The sequence below is a fragment of the Passer domesticus genome, chromosome 5, assembly GCF_036417665.1.
Source record: "Passer domesticus isolate bPasDom1 chromosome 5, bPasDom1.hap1, whole genome shotgun sequence".
Classification (NCBI taxonomy): Eukaryota; Metazoa; Chordata; class Aves; order Passeriformes; family Passeridae; genus Passer; species Passer domesticus.
In genome coordinates this window covers 52,696,866-52,713,403 of record NC_087478.1, presented here as the reverse complement: position 1 = coordinate 52,713,403, position 16,538 = coordinate 52,696,866, and the positions used below count along the sequence as shown (strand labels likewise).

At 41.1% G+C, this 16,538-nt stretch overlaps 1 protein-coding gene across 5 annotated transcripts in view; it reads right to left on the bottom strand.

The window, feature by feature from the left end:
* Positions 1-16,538, bottom strand: part of LOC135300736 (fatty acyl-CoA reductase 1-like) — a 118,747-nt gene that overhangs the window by 86,804 nt on the left and 15,405 nt on the right. The gene's annotated exons all lie outside the window — the stretch shown is intronic.

The following is a 16,538-nucleotide window of genomic DNA, read 5'->3' as shown; positions in this document are numbered from 1 at the left end:
GATTTTAAAAGCCTGACATTTACTGCCAGTGAAGCTGTTGTGGAGGCACCAAACTCCTCCCAGAGCTAAGCTACAGGCAGGTATAGGAACACTGCTGATTCAATCAGTCCAACTAATCCAAGCCTAGACTTACAGTTCTTCTAATTCACAAGTCATAAAGGCATCTAGTTAGAAACAGAATTTGCTGGATGACCACTGGCAGAATCTGTACAAGCCTTAGTCTTGACTTGTACTGAGAAACCAGGCTTTTTCTCTGTCACAAAGTATATACTAAAAATACTGGGTTTAATCTTCTGGCACTGTTAAGGGAACATTTTCTCTTTAAGGCCCGGTTCATTTATGGTTTTATATGGGAACAGTTAAGTAGGGAGCTCTCTGAAAATCCTGATACAATATAAATATTTAATCCTTAAGTAAACCCATTGGACCTTGCTCCTCTGTTCTCAAGCTTCGAATCTACCAAACACAGCAACAGAAATTACAAAGTCCTACTGTAATTCCTAAGAAAACAAAGGAGCTCCTCCACAGGCCAGGTGTTTAGCAAGCACATTTGAACAATACACACTGACAGGAGCACAGGTTACACCCAAACACAGACACTCGTGGGACTCAGGGGATGAGAGCTGGAGTCAGAATTCATTGCAAAGGTTTGGGTGGCCACAGCATGTTTAGATCAATGAGGTATTGATTTTACAACTACTTTCAGACATACAAAAAAAAGTCAGCTTTTAAAGAAGTACTTCAAATGCTGTAAAGCTTAAAAATTGTCTTATTTCATAATGGTGCAATATTTACCATTTCAGTGTCATCTGGGCATATATTCTCAATCTTCCACTGAACTTTTCTACTCCAAACATAACTACAAAGTAAAATACTCATAACTTCATTAAAATAATCTTCTTGCTGTGCCTAGAAAGGGATAGAATTAGGACAAAATCCTATGACATGCCTATCACTTTTAATTATTTCATAGCTGGGGTGCTTTTTGTATTTCTCATTTATTAAATTAGAACAGTAAAAGTAACTTCGTAAAGTTTTCTGTTCTCAAAATATACTGATTTCTCTTACATAAAAGTCAGAGCTATTAAACACAGTGATCTGATGTACTCTCCATTCAGAGGAGCTTTCCAAACTTGTTTGTGCAAAGGAACATGTGTTCAGGCAGGGCAGCTTTCCAAATTTGCTCATCTATCTGGCTGCCCTAACAGCTACATTGCCATCCGCCACCTGCCACCAAAGCTGCAAATGATGAGGAAGTTCATGAGGGAAAGTAGTTCTTATCTTACAGTCACTCATGGACAATTCTCAGTGGTAACTGCAAATATTAGCAAGGCTTTCTTTCCCAGTCGCAGATGGGAAAAGACACAAAACCTGAAAAATCCTGGCTCTGACGCAGACACTGGCGAAGGACTGCTCCTTCCAACAGAAGGGAGGATTCAGGCCCTAACTCCAAGCAACCTGACCATCCTGTCACCATCAGAGACACCTCCTCCTTTATCACAACAGCCTGGGAAAAAAGGGTGTGGATTTGACTGTTTTCAATTACAATAGTCATCTAACTGGGAGACGACTTGAAATCTTTGTTGCCCAAGACCTCTTATGTGTTATGGATGGTGTCACCTCCTTCTCTTCAAGAGAACTAGGTAACACCCTCATCTCCCCCCCCACCCCGGTCCAGGGGCCTTTCCTGCATGCAAATCTTTGACTGTTCCTGTCAGAGGATGCACTTGTTTTGCCGAGCACCAGCTGCACTCTTCAGAAATCTGATGTCACCAAAAGTGAATTATGGCCACTCTCTGCCATGAATCTCTGCAATCCCTCCCAGAGCAGGGTAAGGCACGTCCCTTGTCGCTGCATGGGAGTGACCATGGTATTAACCAATCGGTCACTGGCCAGTTTTAAAATCTTTCACACAAATACAAATTAATTCAATCTGTCCCCTTGCTGCTGGTAGCCCTGCCTCCTCTGACTGCATACCTGTAACCTTCCTCCTCTTCTCCCAACTATTAGGCCTTTTTTACCTGCTTCACCTCAAAATGTAGTGGGGGTGTGGAGCAGAAGTAGCAGGAAACACCCAGGAGTCCTGGGTAACTGAAGAGCTAAGAAGGAAAGCACAAAGCTCTCTGCCAATGAACAATGAATACTCAAAAATATTTATAGATTACAGGAAGAAAGGAAAAAAGAGAGATAAAAGCTGACCTTGCTTCTTCAACTGAATGAGCAGATTGCAGCTAGAGGAAGGGCATGTTTGTTTTCAAAACAAGAAAATGCAACAAGCACACATGATTCTGCAACTACCATTCTTAACAGCCCTCTTCACACAATGCTCTTCTGTCACACACTACAACTAGATCATTTGTTTTTACTAATAAAAAACCAAAACACCAGTGTAAGAAAACAACAAACCAACGTCCAAAAAAGTCCTTTCTTCCCACAACAAAACAAAAATGCCCAAAGGCAATCCCAATACTGTCAGCACTCTAAAGACATGATACACTCACCAAAGAAAAACAGATAGAGATGTGTTCACCAAACCCGTTCATCTGTAGCATCCAAACCACCAGTCAAGGGGAGAACATCCTGAAATCACCCTGAAGCAGCAGAGGACTGCAGGGATAACCTGGTCTAGCTGTGATCAAGCTGCTTCCAGCACCAGGAGTGCTAAAATCCCCTCCAAACAGCACTGCTCCTCAATTAATTAACACTGCTGCTTTAATTCATGTGCCAGATGACACTCTGCATGTCCCTGTGAAGCTCTCAGCTCACACCATGTCACTGTGCTGCCAGACTAAGGTGCCTCACAGACGTGCCCTTAGCTGACACAACCTCTTAGCCCTCTTTTTTTTTAACATCTCAATCTAACAGCAATCTCCTTGCACAAGGGAAAGACAGTATCAGCAAAAGCAACAGGCTTGGAGCAAACTCATCCTGCTGCCTGCCCCAAGCCAAGCAGAGCAGTGGATTTGAATGCTGGGGTACGCATTTTGGATCAGCATGAAGAAGAACCCCAGGTGGCAATCAAACAGATGTGATTTGAAAGAGAGAACACAAATACAAGTATGTGCAACATTCAGGGCTGCAGAAGACTTAGAGCTGTGAGCAGTACCTTCCTATTTTGACCATTTTACATTCAGGGAAAAGGGTCTTTGCCACACGGAGACAATTCCTCTTCCTCACCAGGAAGACTCTTAATTTTTAATTAGTCAACTGTATTTTGACTAGATGAAGCTGTTACAGTATGAAGGGTTCTAATCAGAATTCATGCCTCAGTCATTTCCTGTGCCTACCTGTTGATGGTCAGCTTGCCCTATACACCATCAACACCAAAGAGCAGAGTTCTGTAAAGACAACTTTAAGAAACCATTAACACACACAAAAAAACCACCCCAAAACTTGTCAAATTCTGCCAGGAACTTGTCAAGCCAATTGGCAGGGGGCAGGGGGGGTAGAAAGTGTTTCCTCCTCTTTGCAATGTCAGAACATATTTTGTCAGCAATCCAGAGAAAAAAAACTTCTTTTTGCTTTGTCACGACTTAGTTTGAATCAATGCTCTGATGAGGAAGAGTGTGTGACTACAGGAGTAAATTCTGCCTACTCGAAGTCCTTCCACATGGGTACCATGGCAATGAGACAGCAACCTAAGATTCTCCCAAGGAGAACAAATGCAGCTTGGTTAGGAGAAATGCAACCAGGAGAAAAGACCAAATCCATAGCATTAATATTATTAGAAATTGCCAAACAACTGAGTTTTACTCAGTGCTGGTACATAAAGGTTTTGAAAAACATGTCATTTCCTTTCTCAAAGTCTACGATATTTTTAAATAAATCTATTAGAATTTTGGTGGTTTTCTCATAACAAAATGCAAGGTAGAAGGCTTGTTTCATTTCTGGAATATACATTTAGGAGGAGTTTTCCTATGCTAAAGGCTGCATTCCAGTTGGCAGCAGTGTGAGAAGTTAGTGTGTTAAGCCTAAGATAATGTCTACTGTCTTATCAAGGGCATGGTGACAAAAGGCAGTAAAGCTTGTCATTACAGGTCAGCCCTCATCCTGAGCTGTCCCCAACTTGATCCACCTGGAATCAGGTATCTCAGCTATTATATCTAACCTAGATGGATACAATCTGATTTTGGCTAGAGACTGAAGTGCTTTGTACCCACTGCAAACTGATACTTCACCAAAACTGACTTAGGACCTTCTTCCTAGATTGATTCCTTTAACAGGAACCAGTGCTCTCCTGACAAGAGAGCAGAAGGAATCCCAAGCAAAAGTGAGAGGGAGAGTTTTGCAAGAAAAAAGGGTGTAGGAGCAGGAAGGCATCTGTGATGCACTCTGTAATGAAACATCACTGAGGTGCAGGAAGTGAGACATATGCTCCAATTCCCAGCTGGCTGACAAACACGTTTCCAGCCCTGAGGCTTAGGACTGTTTCAAAAAGCAGCTGGCTGGCAATACAGGAAGTTCTCCTAAGGTGAGGAGAATTTTTCCAGGACTGACCAAAGACTAGAACTGATGCTCCTTATTACCTGGTGGGAAGAGTGAGGTCTACAGTCTTGATTTAATGCAAAACCTGGGTGATATATTTACTAGAGCAGCCACAGCATTGTCCTGGTGTGGAAGAAAGACAGTCCAACACGGAATGCTCCCACAAGACTTGTTATCTGCTCCTCGAGCAGAAATTGAGAGGCAAACCAGAGAAAATCTTAGTCACAAGCTAACTTGCAAATCCAAGACAAAAAAGCAACTGAATCGTCACTGCTGTCTCTGTAAAATGAACAGATATACGTCGTAAGTTTAGTACTTCAGGGTGATGAGCAGACTTTCAAAAGGATAGAGAATCATAATGGTTTTATTTCAAAATTTAGAAAGTGAAACAGCTTTGCTTTAAGTATTATCACTTTGGTTTATCACTTGGGGAGAGGTGGGCTGACAACCTGAACAGTTGAACCAGAACAGTTTTCCTCCTCAAATTCACAGGCCAGTAATTTTTCCTCTCTGATTTTTCAGATAGCACTGAATTCTAATGGCAAATAATCTTCATCCAACAACTGCACCTTCACCTGTGTAATCTGCCCAGACACGGTCTGTTTTCTTTCGTATTTCAAAATACTGTAGAAAACCAACTAGTCCTTGCTTAGGAAAGAAAAAGAGAAAGAGAATTTATAGAAGGAGCGTTTTTTTTGTTCTGCCCAGCTCCCACCTGCACCACAGGCAAAATTCAGGAGCAGAACTGGGGAAGCTGGCCCAGAATGAGGAATGGAAATGTTTCCAGCCATCAGCACCTGAGTTGTAATGTGCTCCCCTCCTCTTCACCACATGGGTGTGAAAAATCAAAACATGAATTAACTGCTCAGGTTCTAGCTTCTCTCTCCCAGTCCACAACAGAATGCATCCTCTTCATTTATCTCCAGGTTTTTCTTACCTGCCAGTGCATGTGTTGTGGTGTAGCAAGGTGGAGGACTCTTAATAAATGCACTATTATCTGCAATCTTTACAAAATGCTATCAAGAACAGGCCTCTCCCTTTCTGTATCTCCTGTGTTAATGAAACATTTTGTTCAACAATGGAGAATTTAGAAACTATACAACTGCTTGTGCTATTTTAGCTTCTTGGAATAACAAGCTTATATTACATATGTGCCTTCAACACTAGTTTAAGACCACAGAGACTCCAAAGATGCAACCATTTTAATAACAATTTTAAAAAGGCTCTTGATTCCACGAGTATTATTCTTAAGTATCATTAACACAGCCTCAGTGACATTTCCCGTTGGACATAAAGCAACCAGAGAAAAGAAGGACAAGATTCCCCTCCCCTGGAACAAGATGAAGTGTTACAGGTACCTATCTACAGACACTCATTTTGCCTGTCATGCTGCAGCCTGTGACGGTGCACACCACAGAAGAAACTAATTTTTCATTTATCTTTCACTGACAGGGCTGTTGAAAGATGAACTATCTTCTCCCAGTTGTTATATTGTTCAAATTCTCTTAGCCTCCTACAAGAAAAGGCTAGGAGAATTTGGATTGTTCAGCCTGGAAAAGATAAGGCTTTGGGATGACCTCAGTGGAACCCTCTGGTACCTGAAGGAGATGGCAGAAAAGATGGAGAGGGACTACTGACAAGGGCCTGGAGTGACAGGACAAAGGGGAATGGCTTCAAAATGATAGAGAAGAGGTTTAGATTAGACAGTAAGAAAAAATTCTCCCCTGTGAGGGTGATGAGGCCCTGGAAGAGAAGCTGAGGCTGCCCCATCCCTGGAAACATTCAAGGCCAGGTTGGTGGGGCTTGGAGAACCTGGGATAGTGGAAGGTGTCCCTGCCCATGGCAGTGGATTGGAACAAGATGATCTTTAAGGTCTTTTCTAATCAAAACCATTCTATGATTCTTTGATTCCATATCCAGTATCTGGGAAGCATCTGCTGAGCAAAGCAGATGGCTGGCTAGAGGCCCTCAGAATATTACAACAGTTCTCCCAACAGTGTTCTCCTCACTTTGCATCACAGGATTCCGCAACCTATATTTGGTAACAAGAGCAGCATTTCCCCAGGAGGCTGCAGGAAGAAGGGGCTGCTGAAAGCAGGTTCCCTGGTTGCATTGCTTCTCCATGCCATCACACCCTCGACACAAACCTGGCCGAACCCTTCACATTACATGAGCAAGGGAATGATTGTGGCACTGCCGTTGAAAGCTCCAGAGAGGCACAGAGAGTACTCCCGAGCTCACCTGCAGTTCATACAACTTGTCTGGTCTGCACATATATTGCAGTCTTTGTTACATCCTCCAGTGTTTCACAGGTGCTCCAAATTAGGTTAGGAACTTTGCCTTATTATGGGTGTGTGCTGCTGCACTTACAGGATGTGGATAGACAGAAAGGCAATTTTTTTTCCCAAGCAATCCCAATGTGGGCTGAGTCCATGCATCATCATCATCTTTTTAGTGTAGTTTATACTGCACTGCCCAGTGAAGACATCCTTGTCTTGCTGGTGTGCAAGGATGAGCAATTTCTTTCTGACAGCTACATCCAAATCACTTTCTCTCTTCATGGAAAAGCAGGATGAACCCCTGCATCACACGAGGATTGCAGTTTCTATTCAAGACCTGCCTTGGGGCTCTTGCCTCAATGAACAGCTGTAACCCTCACCTACTCCACCAGGTCTCTGTACTGCAGAATTCACTTGGCAAAAGGAAGGCATTGTGGCATTGAAAATGTAAGCAACCAGAACATCAAAGCTGCAGATTACCATTTTGAGGCCAATACAATGGCTGTGATGATAGCAGCTGATAAAGTAAGAGTGGTAAAACCATGCATAGCAACCAGTGATTCTTATGTAAGGGAAGAGGATGATGAGATGAAGTGTTTATCACTTTGTTATTGCTGTTGCCTGACATCAGGAGGGGAAAAAAGGGTGGAAGAACACATTACAGGTATCTGATACAAGATGCATAGCCCTTCCCACCTTACAGCCCTGACAAACGTAATTTTTAATTACAGTCTTACTACTAGATTGATCAGACTGCAGAGCAACAAGAAAAAGAGTCGGCAGGCAGAGGTTTTTATACTAACACATATCTACTGATATTTGAAGAAAAAAGCACAGAGAAAACAACAGGAAAAATGTCAACTAAATGTACAGTATTCATTAAACATAAATGTGCTTTTTCTAAATGTGGACCTTTAACTTGTAGGTCTTTCTTGGATGAAACAGAAACAATGTACAGCTCCAGCCTTGCTGCTACTAAATTTTTCAGTGATTTACGAAGTTTCCCTTGGTATTCCTACAGTTTGGTATTCTGTAGGCATTTGGGCTTCAGTGCCTAACAAACGGAGATAACTGTGAATCAGGTAATTTCCTTGGTGTGATTTAAGACTGCAATTTGTTTATAGGTACATTTAGAGGAGTGAAATTATCCCTTCCAGGGGTGAAAAGGTGCAAGTCTCAGTCTAAGAGCCCATACAAATCTAAAAAACAAGGAGGTCACATCATGGCTGTCAGAAAAGAACAACCCAATTTTTATCAGAGAAACAGTGGTTTTCATTCTAATCTATTAATCTATTTCAGAAAGTTTACCTGCTTGGTTGAGAAAGCTACAGAAAACCCAGGTTTCCAATTCATATCACTAAATTGCAGCCACAGGCCCAGAACTCATTATTTAAGTCTGCATCAACATAAAGCAATGAAACAGTTCTTGACCAAAAAAAGGCCTAACTGTTTAAAGCAGTACCTGGAAGGAAGGAAGTTTTGACACCGAAAGAATGCATATATGCATATCTGGAAGAAAACATATTCCAATTAGTTCTACTTAACACATTACGGCAGGAACAATAATTTATGTATGGCAGTTTTGTAATTAATTATGTCTACCTATCTGACACACCCAGTGCGACACAGTATCATATGAACTTTTGTAATAAGCTACATGGGGGAAAAAAGCATACTCTAAATATCATGCATGTATTTGCTATCTTCTTTTGCTGATAGGAAAACATGCATGGAAATGAAAAATCTGTTTCAGTATTTTCTAATATTGAAATATTTCTATTTCTAATATTTTCTAATAAATTAGAAAATTTTAAAAGAGGCATAAGCTAGCAATCTACAATATATCATCTTCTGCTTATTTTAGGATATTGGAGTGGAGGGGGAAGCAAAGGAAAAACTTTCTGTCGATCTCATTTATGGAAAATGAGGCATTACATAAAAGGCCAATCAGCAGAATTCCTTCTATTTCTCAGATACCTTGAAATGCTGCCAGAAAGCCACATTAAGAGTTATTTTTAAGAATTTATTATTACTTGTTAAAAACTGCTAATTAAGCTTCCTACTCTTCCATGGTATTTCTATGAAACATCTTTAAACAGCATTGAGCAAATGCCTCCAGCTATCCCTGTCTGGCTGCTTTTTAGCTTTCATCTTTCCAGCTCCTGTGGAAAAGGAACTTACTTTATCCCTGAAGTTTAAAAAGCCCCCACTCCTGTTCCCTTCCCGCAGGTGGACAGGTGATGGAAACAGTTAAATTCTTACCATCTCCAGCTCGTGGATTTGTTAGGTGCACATACTGACGCTAATGACAATAAAACTCCAGGTAGTAGCACTTGACCCACAAAATCAGTGGCTTTGAAGCAAGAGGAGCCAAAGGAGCAGCTGCTCAGTTTTCTCTGCTGGAAATCACTCTTTGCATAGCCTATAATAAAGTTGTTCTCAGCCTCACACTATCAAACTAGCAGGCAACAAACACTGTTCTTTCCGGACATCTCTCTTCTGGTTTCCTGCCACTGATCCAGGTCCCTGATTGTGGCCACAGACACAGAGACTCCTGTGGGGGTCTACAAACCACTACCAAAATCTGCAGGTTGAAGAGACAGAGAGAGATATATCGTAATACAGGTAATATATTGGAATGTCCACAAAGATATTGTAATTTTCACAAATCAAAAAAGGTTCAGAAACACTGCTTATGCCAATTCTACCAATTTTTACTGCTTGGGAAAGGAAGGAGTTCATACTGTGTACCACACCAGGTGCTGAGACTGGAAGGCAGGGACAGTCACATCAGGTCCCAGGCTAAAGATTTTACAGATGCTGGTACCTTCTGCTGTTTTTCATGCCATCCTAGCCTGGGGCAGTATGAAACACATAAAACCGTCAGCAAATTGAGTAGATGACAAATCTTGGTACTTATCTAAATTTTCCATGTCTTTGCCCTTAGGTTTGATGCTGTAATTCAAGACTGCTCTCATGTTACCACACCTACATACTCTTATCTAAACCTAGCCTCACCCCTTGAAGCATGTCGGCATTTATCAATAAATAAAAAAGAAATACCCTAATTTTTTTATATTGGTAGATACACAGCTTAAAAAAAAAATAAAATCAATCAGAGTTCAAGGTGAAAGAAAAAAACCTCCCAGAAAGCCAAACAAGTAGCTACCATTAAATATAAACACAGTAATCTTTTAGGCTGTCTGAGAGAGAGGTCACAACAACCCTGATGTATCAGGACCACTGAGACACAAGATGAAGTTCCTGTGGTGCTCCTGTTGTCACAAGGGGTCTACTTCTCTTTGAGCCTGTCATGCTGGGATGTTGCATACACATTAAGAACTATTGCTTTCCACCAGAAAGGTAAAATATCATGTCTGCTAGAAGTCAAGGCAGTTATTACTGCATAATGCTTGGTTAAAAAAAAAATCATTTTCTTCTTTCCTTTTCCTTTCTGAAGTGAAAACTTCAAAATCTGGAAAAAGAAGGCATTCTGGTTCATCTTTCCTTATGCTTATCAGTACAAACAAGATAACCCCTCAGTAAATAAAATGTTTCAGGAAACACATGACATACAAAAAATATGGAACAAACCCAAATTAAAAACGGTGTATACACCTTTTCTAGTTTATTCACCTTTGACTTTGCAGCAAGTACATTTCCATCCTTGAGATCTGCTAGAGGGCAGAATGTGTGGGAGGATAATGGGACAATTAAAGTTCTATCGTGATTTTAAAAAAGAGAGACAAAGCAGTATGCATGAAAGAAGACAAAAGTAGTAAGTCAGCCTGAACAGAAAGTCATGATTGTACTGTGGTTAAGAGGTACATTTACCACTAATTCCAAAGAGCATTAATTTTAACAACTGTTCAACTGTGCCAAATACCTTTAAAAAAAGGTTAGTGCCCTGGCAGGGATGTAAAAAAATTCCACCTTCCATCCTCTTACAGATGTCAGACAAACCAGGAAAGAGGTGCTTATCTTATATGCAGGGCACATACACAACTCACAGAATGGTTTGGGTTGGAAGAATGCCTATCTCATTCCAATCCCCTGCCATGGGTAGGGAACCTTCCACTAGCCCAGGTTGCTCAGAGCCCCATCCAGCCTGGCCTTGGACACTTCCAGGGAACCAGGGGCAGCCACAGCTTCTCTGGGCAAGCTGTGCCAGGGCCTCAGCACCCTCAGAGGGAAGAATTTCTTCCTGATATCCAATCTAAACCTGATCTCCACCAGCACGAAGCCATTGCCCCTTGTCCTCTCACTCCAGGCCCTTGTCAAGTCTCTCTCCATCTCTCCTATAGGTTCCTTTGAGGCACTGGAAGGCCCCCCCAAAGCCTTCTCTTCTCCAGGCTGAACAATCCCAATTCCCTCAGCTTTTCCTCACAGCAGAGCTGCTCCATCCCTCTGGTCACCGTGGTCCCTCCTCTGGACATGCACCAACAGGCCCATATTCTTCCTGTGCTGGGAACCCCATATTCTCTATTCAAGTTTGCAGCACTACTGCACTCCTTTTGGTGGATAGTTAGTAATTCCTAAAGACTTCCTTAATTATTTGTAATTACTGTTTTTATCAGTGTTGGTATTCAAAGATGCTACTGCATTTTCACAGCAAGATGCAAGAAACACCCAGCAGCTCTTGGCTGCAATGTCCTTCCAGGAAGACCAACACAGCTCCAGGAGTAAAACAACCCCACAGTCCTTTTAAATACTTGAAAAAGGACAACAGTAGCAAAAAAAAATTTCTTAAATTATGCCAAAACCTTTAATTTCAGCTTTTGACACCATGCCCTTCCCATGAAAAAACCACAAATATCTTCAATGCACAGGCCAAAGATCATCAGGAATGACACTCACAGCTCCAGAGAGCTTTGAGGGCTGAGGTCACAGCCTCCCATGAGATCAGGCTCCCTGAGTTTTATCCCTTTCCCTCTCCATGACAAACACCTTATTGTCCTGGGCCAGGCGCTGCCCACAGAGCAGCAGTGTTTGGGTGCTGTGGATCCCTCGGCAGCAGGCAGAAATGTGCCAGAGCACAACACTTGCAAAAGTTGTTTTATTGGAATTTTTCCAACTAGATCTGATTATCAGATCCTCTTCTGCCATATATGTAAATTGATTGGCTGAAGCTATAAAACACAACACTTGGGTGCCTGGCCAAGTGTCAAAACAGCTTCAAAGGCACAATTTCGATTAACAGTGACAAGGTTGTTGTTTTGATTCTCCCTGGCACTTAGGGGGAGCAGGTCTTGGTCAAATAAAATGCATGACCAAAAAAATTGTCCAATGTTCATAAATTCAGAAACAGTTCAGAGTTAAAAATCAGAAAGACAGCATGACAAACCAAGTTAATACATTCTCAAGCCAGCCTGAAAACTGACTTTCCTAAGAAATTTTTCCTGCTACACAGTTCCACTCAGAATTAGCAAAATACAAATTCCTAACTTTTCCATCTCTATTCTGAGCCTGACTTGTGAAACGAATTTTGAACAGTAGCTTTAAAAAACTTTTGAGTTGCCTGAGAGGAAGCCTGTTAGAGAGATGACCATGTTCCATAATGGTATTAGGTTTTAGCTTTTCTCACAAATCAAAGAAATGATACTGGGAGTGCTTGGCTCCAAAGCCAGTTAGAAATGATGGAGATGGTGCTGCCCTTTCCAGTTTTCAAATGCATATTTATCAGGTCATGTGGGCCTTTTACAGTCTAGAGAAGCTTCAATTTTAAAAGATACAGAGATACGGCTTAGTGAAAGTGGCTTCTTCAGTCTCTGTTTCCTTATCTTCTCAAAAACAGCACTGAGAGTTAAGCACATGGATTTTGCAGAGTGCTGCACTCTCATCCCCATTTTTATCAGCTGTTCAGCTTTGAATAGCAGTTCAGTATTTGTCATTTTAGCAGCACTGCCCTCCAGGAACTGCATCCCCAGCCAAACCTCAAAAGAATCACTTCTTGGCATGGGCAGCTCCTCACAAGCTGCTCTGCTTCCTGCCAACCACTCTGGATTGAAGCTTAGTTTCCAGCACCCAGCCACAGAAGATGCTACCAACAGGAGCACAACTGGTCCTTTCGACCCACCCATCCTTTCCTCTTATCTCAGAGCAGTATCCAGAAATAGCTGCAGAGCAGCTCTGCAGTGGTTTAGGAGAAGAGCCACTTGTACTCTGGCAGGATTTTTAGGGCACAACTGGAAGGCATCTTCTCACAGTGAGAACTTTTGCCTTGGAGGGAAATGCTCAGTGGAAGCTGGCTTCTTTAAACACCATTCCATGATGTGGTCTGTGGCACCTGAAGTTTAGCAGCCCCACAAGCATGAAGCAGAAATTCCTCTTGGCTGTCAAGTATTTGTTTGACTCGGACCACACTGAAACACATTTAGCACAAATGGGATAAAAGAGGTTTTACTTTAATGTACTGCTTAGCAATGGGAAAAAAACCTTATAAACCAAGAAGCCAACAACATGCAAACTTAAATTTAATTGCAAATTATCAAGGACAATTGAGTAGTACTTAATGCAGGCACAAATCAAGAGAGGAGATTCAATGGTTCACCAGAGACTCCCCAAGATACATAATTTTGTAATTAATGACACTGTTTTCTGTACTTTAGTGTACAATGTGTACCACCCCTCTGGGAGTGAAACACGAGTTTTGGTTTGTGGTTTTATTTAAGCACACTGTTGACCACAATTAGAGGAAAAGAAATTATGCATTTATATGTCATCTAAATGAATGGGGGTTTTTTGAGAAGTCTTTCAAATCTCCCAACTACCAAATCAAGTCCAGTAAAGTAATTCAAGCATGATATAGGCCATACCTACATAACAACGTGCCATTTCTTAGAGTAAAACCAAACCAAACCAGAAAAATCTCATCATCAGGTTAAATAACTCTGTTTCCTGCTCACTTCATAGACTTCATTGAACAAAACTAAACTTACAGCAGGCAAATTTAAAAAGAAAAGTGATAGTTCACGGCACAGTTGTATTTACATAGCATTTCATAACACTTTTTAGCAAGAAAATGAAGCATTTTCAACAACTTTAAAAAACCCTAAACTAATACAGTTGACAAGCTCCATATCTAAATGAAAACCATTTACTTGAGTCATTTAATAAACTTATATTCAGCATGATAACGCATTTCCCTTTCAGTCTGCAGCAGACAGGAAATAATACTCTGGCATTTGGGGGATACATTAGATCTACCCAAGTAACTACCATGTAGGACTGTACACTCCCTTTACTGAGCTTTTGAATTATTCTGGTTCATAAAAACATGCTGAATGCCTTCACAATTAGGAGATTTACTAAGACAGTGTAACGCAGAAAACCAAAGAAAGCTTTGCCTTCAAACTTGGCCGAACTGTGTTTCTGCAGTTTGTAGTACTTGTAGCATGCAGACTGACTCCATCCCATGGCACGAGACCACAGAAATGCAGACTGCTGCTCTGGTAATGCCTTGTGGTTTGGGTTTTTGCTGTTGCTTAGCAGTTATGAAAACAAACCACTAGACAAGGTCAGAATTCATGACAAAGAAGTGTGGCGAGCAGAACAAAACCTACACATAGCGCTCTATCTTTTGAAATACCAGCTAAGGCCTTAAAAAGAAAGTTGTTGTAGTCATGATATTAAGGTTACAAATAATGTATTGCCTAGTACAAAATCAGAACAAACCCTGACACTTTTTTTTTCCCCCTAAGTTACCTCACACTGAAGCACAAAAAAAGATTTCTGCTGGTTATCAAGTCCTCTGCAATTCTAGTTTACTTAAACACCTTTTTTAACCATGAAAAAAGTAAACCAAAAGTTTTCAGTGACCATAACCAATGCACATCACTCATTCTAATGGAATTCCATTGCAGATTACACCATCCAAGTTATTCCAGCACAAACACGAAAGACAGACTCCCCACTAGCACAGTGGAATGAAGTGACAGATCAGGGTTTTGAGGGCACATGTCAAGCTTTCAGGTCATGAAGAAAATGAGCATTCCATACCCAACACCTTACAGGTGGGTTTGGCTGGGAGGCAAAACCTGGCTTGCAGCACAGTCCCATATAACACTGCCTCTCCAATTCTACCAATTCACCATCAGCAGTAGCCTGGAGCCAGAGAGAAATCATCCACAAAGACAGAATTTTAGAGAAGAGAAGCCAATGAACTGAGTCTTACATGTGAAACATGAGACTCAACAGGCCGGTGTCAGAAGTGGCTCACAGCCTTTGGGACCCACATTCACACATAAAAAGTTTTGCCTACAAACGCCATGTTATACTTTGTAATCTCATGCTAGCGTTCATATAAAATTTTCATTAGGAACAGCATTCCAAAATCAGAACAGACTGTATGCTTGTCATATGTATAAAGTTCATGCTGACTCCAGGGTTAAGTAGCTTGCAACCAGCTTAACTACAAGACTTAGAGGCACTGGTGTGTTTCCAATAACTCTCAGGTGGCAACATGGTGATGACACTAGTCACACATCAACCAGCCTTGTTTTAAACATGTTTGGGTTCAAAAAAATAACTGTGCAATGTGATGGTCCCCAACGATAAACCTTTAGCCACATGCTTCACTCCTCTCCAGTGACACAAGTGATTTTACCTCTACCCTACATGTTTTTATGGCATAACAACAATCTCTTCATTCCTTTCGGTTTAGGGCACCAAGTACCCAAAAAGAGGTATTAGCAGGGCTCTTCTACAGGGGCAACTTCAGGAGAGGGGAAACTAAGTTACAACCTGAGGTAGAGATGAGTCTGCTCTCAGAACTCCCTGATAAAGAGAAGTGGTGGGATCATATTAACACCATGAGTTTGGTACAAAGTGCCCAAAACCACTTCTCAACTATTCTATGGAAACAAAGGCCCTTCAGTAAACTGTATTTACATCATACCTCAAGAACCTAGACTCTCTCAAATAAAATCCAGTCTAAAGCACAAAGTGGAATTTCAAATTAACAAGCCACTTATTACATGACAAACAGAACCAAGAAATCCAGGTCACACTACAATTATTTCAAAGCTATGTGACTGCAAATTCAGCTCAGAATTCCCAGCTGGGCTGCTCAGAGAACAAAGAGCAGAACATATCCAAGAAACAAAAACTTATTTATGCTTTTGTTTTTGTAACAATGACCCCTCAGCTTCTTGAGCAAAATACGATTACACGTGATTGACTGCACTCTTACCTTAGCTGCTGTCACTCTGTAGTTCTTAAATTAATTTCATAAATGCTCTTGCATAATCTGTGGGGTTTAACCAGAATCAGGTTTGTATATTCTAATTCCTATGTGCATGTGGGTTTATGCATGTAGTCTAACAATGAGATTTGCTGGCTGCAGTCACATAGTTCACTTTCAGGAAGGATACCCAAGAAGACAAGTACTGACCTTCCCATCCTGTCTTCTTAGATACCCCTTGAGCATACCCTTACTTCTGACTGCTGCTCCTGCTTCTGGACTGAAAACAAAAATGAACATGCACATGCACATATTCTACATACATGTATTATTATTCCACATACACGACTAATGTAACTTACATAATAATTGTCTGCCAGAACATTTTCTCTTTGAAATGTGTTTTCAAGATATTCCACATGCAAATAATTTCTGGTTTTTTATATACCTCCTCTGAAATCTATACTAGGTCATAATTAACCCCCAATATATCCAGCAGTGGCAGAGACATTCCTAACAAGAACCTAACAAAACAGCCACAGGGAACACTGATGCTTAAATTAAGCATCATAAGAAATATATTAAATCTAGAA